Genomic DNA, 6,191 nt, shown 5'->3' on the forward strand with positions numbered 1-6,191 from the left:
ACTCGTAACAACATATTTTTGTAACCATCTGTATTCAATCATTTTGATGCTGAATATGCAATACAACACTCCTTGCAATTATTAACATAAACACCATAGACCCTTACGAAACGGCTAGCATACATTTATTAATTTTGTTTCTAAACTGTCAGCATTGGGATTCGAAATATAACATGTCCTGCAACGAACATGTTATTTCGATGTCAATATCACGCCATGATTTCGCCTGGTATAAAGTGAAAAAACTCTGCTCCAACAAAGGATATAATCAAACACCAACATTGATAACTAAACATTTCCAATCAACAACTGTTTGGAATATAACAAAAACTACACAGTTCATTCAATGATTTAATTTTCTTCATACATTATGAACAGGCTCCATATTAAAATCGACGACGTGGACCCCATAAACAGCATCATAAACCTCGCTTAAAACTGCTCTACTTTTGGGGTTTCTCTTAGATTGATTAATGTCAATGAAATATTTTGGAATAATCAAAAGGTACCAGGAATAATCAGAATTATCAAGTGTATTCATCTGTATTAGTCCCTGCTTTGACAAATGGTTATTTAAAATAAGCTGGAATATTATGTCGCTTTGTGCCAAATTGCCATCAAACACTGTCAACCACCAATGCCATATAACATCAGTGAAGACCCTGCAAGCCGAAGATTACTTCCCTAACAGGAGAACAGAGAGGATGTTTCAACATATAATATCAGTGAATATCTCTTTGACAAGACAATTGACATTACAAGTTTGTAATTCTTGTATGTTGCAGTCACCAGACAAAAGGGAGAAGGAATACCTTCTGCGGTTAAGAAGATTACTTTAAAGACGTCGAACAATACAGGAACATGTGAGAGCTCTTGTTTGTAGAGACCAGTTTTGTGGCACATTTTCTTGAATCGTGACATAAGATAATAACATTGCCATTACTATTTTATCGATTTAATGAGATGCGTACTGCAATGAAGAAAATTAAGTCATTGAATCACCTGTGAAGCTTTTTGGATTTCAATCAGTTAGTTGCTGATTGGAAATTTTTAACAATCACTAGGGAGTAGCTATTTCCTTCTGTTGTAACAGGATATTCCAGCCAAAATCATGCCCAGATATTGGCTGCATATCAAATAACACATCTAAAAGTAGCTATTTACACTTTTCAGCAACGGAGTTCAGTTCATTTTTCCCATATTTGTTTTATTTTTACGAAACGACATGGTCACAAATGCACAACGATTATTGCTCAGGCATTGCAATAAGTGTCACACAACACCATGTATGATCCAACATAGTAAACTCGCTGATTTGTTTCGTAAATGAACGCGGATGCAGGCAAGGGGGCCCTCTGTCATCTCGTTATTTTTGTCCCTGAACTACTAGGTTGTATGATTAGAAATAATGAGAACATAAAAGGTATTGTTATTGAGAATCATGAGTATAAATTAAGCCAATATGCAGACGATATGGAACTATTTCTAAGCGGAAAAGAACAAAGCTTAAAGGCTGTTTTTGATGAAATTAATATATTTTATAAAATATCAGGACTTAAAATAAATATTGATTGGACAAAAGCAATATCGATTGGATCAAAGATAAATAGCATGGGCATATTATGTAAAGATATTAAGATAGACTGGTAAAATGGTGTGTTTGAAGTCTTGGGAATTACATTTCACACAGATCTTAACAGCCTGTGGGTAATCAATACAAGAAAATGACTAGATGAGATAAACAGACTGCTGTCACAGTGTCACAGTGGAGGAAAAGACACTTGACGCTGATTGGTAAAATAACTGTCATAAACACTTTGGCTTTGTCAAAACTTGTTCATATATTCAGTACTCTGCCTAATCCTCCTTAAAACTTCATTACTTCATCGGAGAACATCTTTTTTAAATTCATATGAAATGACAAACCTGATAAAATCAAAAGGACCAATTTGAAAAGAGTGCACAAAAAATGGTGGTTTAAGGATGGTTGACACTGTAACTTTTTGTGAAGCTTTGAAACTAGCTAACCTGATATCGTACTTTAGAAAAACAACAGTTGAAAATCCCTTTCCTTTCCTTTCTATGTCATCTTAAAATCTGGTGTAAATACTGATCAAGTAACACACATTGATAACCTTTATTGGATGGATGTTTTGAAAGCTTCGAACAAGTATTGTAAAAAGAGTTCTGGTAGTATTTACGACATCCTATCCCAACCACTATGGTTTAACCATAACTTCAAAAAAACAAACGCATTACAGTAAACACTGGGCAAGTAAAAGGCATTCTTCCAATTAAGGACCTATGTGACAATACCGTCTTTTTTGTCATTTGACAGGAACTGTATGATATTAAAGGCACATACCTGGACTATTTGCATGTCTTGAATATGCTTCCTGATTTCTGGAAATATACTATTAGACACTCTAGAAATATCCCAGTTTTTTATTTACTCATTACTGAATGTCACTGGAATTTATTTACATCATGCAAAGGAGCTAGAATTTTTTTTATTGCGCCTTGATTTCCGATCTAGATTTACCTAAAATGTGTCTTAATGGCAAGATATTTTGGGTAATATTACTTTTGATTGGAATCAGGTTTTTATCCCTTATAGAAATGGTTTGAAAGATGTTAAAAACTACTTGATTTTCAATACAACTTTTTACACGGTATTATCTATACTAAAAATGAACTAGTTAAAATTAAACCTGTTCACAATACTCGTTGCTGCTTTTGTAATCATCTGAATGAGAATAAATGTGATGTTTATTGGGAATGTAGAGTAACAAAAACATTCTGGAATGAACTTGAAGCCTGGATGAATGATCATACTGAGAATACACTTAAAATAACAAAATATCGTGTTTGGTTTGGAACATTATACACAGACTGATTATTAAACCATATTATCCTTACTGTCAAAAATATATCCATTCTTGTGGGATTAACCAATGCAGTCCAAAACTTCAAAAGTTGATGTTTATTTTGAGAGAAATTTTCAATGTAGAAAAGTTCATTGCGATAATAAATAAAGACATTACAGAAGATTGAGATCTATATTCCCAGCTTAAAAAGGAAATTTGACTCTAGATTCGGTTAGTTTGTTATGTAAAAACGTTAATTTCTGTATACTTTAGAACTCTATCTACCAAATTGTAAAATGTTCATTGGTGTCTCAATGATGTACCCTTGGGAAGAATGAAAATATCATATGAAAAAAGGGACACAGGTCAATTTGGAAATTGATAATAACAAACTATAAATGCATAATTGCTAATAATAGAACTAGAAATGTATTCTATATGCTGTAATAAGAAATATATTCTATATACTGTAAATGTTCAATATTCATTAGAAGAAACACATATCAATCTGCTCAAGGCGGTTAAACGCTGCTAAGTATCTGTGTTGTGAAAAGAGGCCAGTCATTGAAATCATTGTAAGAATTATTATTAATCATAAAGATCGGCTTCGGCTTCGGCTGCAGTCGCTGTCTTCTTGCACAATATGCTATGATAAACTATCATCAAGACTTATGATAAACTACATTCAAGACTTATGATAAACTATAATCAAGACTTACAACTGGTCCTGACGAATCTTGAGCGTATAGTGAAAATAGGATTCAAGTCAGATAAAGTTACGCAGAAGTTGCTTCTGTATTTTGTTACAAATGTATTCAGCTACTACTTCTCTAACGCAGAATGCAACTCAATGTGCGGTAGTGAAACACACAGCCATCGATATAAAAAAGTACTACTCAGATTTATCAGGTTTTAAAAGAATTGTTATTGAAATCTTAAAGGTCTAATTTATTGTGGCATTTATCTTTTTAGAAATTTGTTTTAAACAGCATGCAGACAATATCAAATATTATTTTCCTTGAAAAATAACACCTGATTTACATAATACTTTCTTTACTTTCTCATCATACACCAGCTAAAGCACCGTGATGTAAAGTGTTGAGTTGTCTCCCTTGGGTGTTACGTATACAGTTAGGTAATAAAATCATTTGATGTGTTTGTATTTATAATTTATGACTTACGTTTTCACTGTAATCATTTCTCTTATGTGTACGCATTATCGATTCCACAATTCAATCATGATCCACTACAGCAGAGAATAGGGACACCACCATGAGCAATAATGTTCAGTAAAACTGAACAAGTGCAATGGTTCAATCTGACTCCCTTCACCTGATCGGCATTTGCAAGCCATTCTTCACCCTTTGAAAGAGATATATTCATATCCATTATTTTCACATTGCAGTATGTAGCTTTATTGTCATATTAGTTTCACATTTTATGTGTAGTATTGATCACATTGTTATGACCATTTTATGTGATTGCTGGTATATGCCATCTATTTGTACAGCCGTACAACCGTACGACCAGTGATGTAGATATACAATAACTCAAACCTACTGGGTGTGTAAACTCTTCAAAAGCATTATATTTCCATAATATCAACATTTATTGTGCAGCGTACGTAAAGGGACATTTTTCTAAAACTGTGCAAACAGTAGAGAAAACGCTTCACCGTGACATTTAGACAGTTGAGAGTTTTCATTGAGACAAGATAGACCAAGACGATGGACAAACCATCCTTTTCTTTCAAAACCTGAAATCTCCACAATTAGCGAGACGAGGGATGACATTCTATCCTTGTCATCGTAATGTACATATACCTTTGTGGTTATAGAACACAGGTCTGTTGGCTTATGATCAGGTATTGTTGGAGTTCTTCCTGCTAGGAGATAAAAATGTTCTTGTTATCGACATGCGCATGATCACGTGACGTCTGGATGGGCACTCGTCAAAGTGAAGACAAATAAACCATTTCCATATGTATATAGAATTAGAAAAAGATTCCATTTGTGTGTAACCACTTTGGTGACAATTGTCAAAATGTATTATACTCGTTGATAGTGTTGTAACACACATGGTGTCATTAAAAAAGTGTAAATGTCTAGTTCTTGTTGGAGGTCCCCTCCGTGACACATCCTTTCGCTGTTCTATATGAATATTGGCATATAAAGGTATTGGCATTTGCAGAAATACTTCACCATCATAAATATGGACTTCACGTATGGACCACCATATTTCAACATTAAAGACGCTGTTCTTGTCCAAGAAGGCTAACGAAGAACTCACCAAGAAACAAATTTACGTTCCCCATCTCATACCAGGCCGGAGAATTCAAACTGGAGATGTAGAAGCCGGGATTATTAGTTGTTGGTGCCAATAAAAGATCGGAATGGAACACATGGACGTCTTTATGTGTCCCTCTTAAAGTAAATACCGACATCTAGAAGACCTTGGATTTATACGGCCGTGTTATTTAGGTTTCCACTAAGTATTACACAGAGGATGTTTTTACGCAACCGAATGATTAGTGGAAGACACGAAAGCCGTACAATAGCATCATGCTGCTTTGTTATCATAGTCTCTAGAAAATATGTACAATGACAGAAACTGTGATTAGTTGGCTCACTGTCCACAATCAAAGATCAATAGAAAGGATAGTTTGAAATATGTGCCACTCTCCCAACATTCATATCCTTTACGCACGCCAGCTAAGTCTAATCTTTCTACAAACGTTGACACATAAAGTTCCAAGAAAGTAATTCCTGTGATGTTAATTATACAAGAACTTCAAATAAATAATCCTTCCAACTGAAGAACGAAATACATATAGGCTGTTATATTGATTAAACTGACATTTCAGTTCAGAAAGGAGATCTTAGTTTTCTTTTCTAAGAATCACATGGGAACAATGGAAACATAATTTTGGCTAGAAAGATTGACTTGAAGATTTTATTGAGGGAATGAAGTGACAGACCAAATCTTATGATATATCTCTGGTAGCATAGCTGGGTAATCAATAACCATGTGCAGTGAAATTTATTTTTCTCACACCTGGTTGTTCTACCAACAAGTGGTTGCCCCTCGCTAAAAATAGTGAAAAGTGACAACAAAATAATGACAAATGGTCAGGGTTGGTATGTCGATTTCACGTGACAGTGCAAAGTGTTGTTTTCTTGCATTTATTAGATTGTGTGTTAGTGATCAATCCATCGGTTTCGAAAGAAATCAACCGGACTGTAGAGTTTCGTTGGTACGTACTTTCGGATATCATTGTGCCTGTGCATGGGTCCATGTACCTCATTGCCTGTAGTCTCGGCATTG

Source organism: Haliotis asinina, chromosome 8 (genome assembly GCF_037392515.1).
Source record: "Haliotis asinina isolate JCU_RB_2024 chromosome 8, JCU_Hal_asi_v2, whole genome shotgun sequence".
NCBI classification, from domain to species: domain Eukaryota; kingdom Metazoa; phylum Mollusca; class Gastropoda; order Lepetellida; family Haliotidae; genus Haliotis; species Haliotis asinina.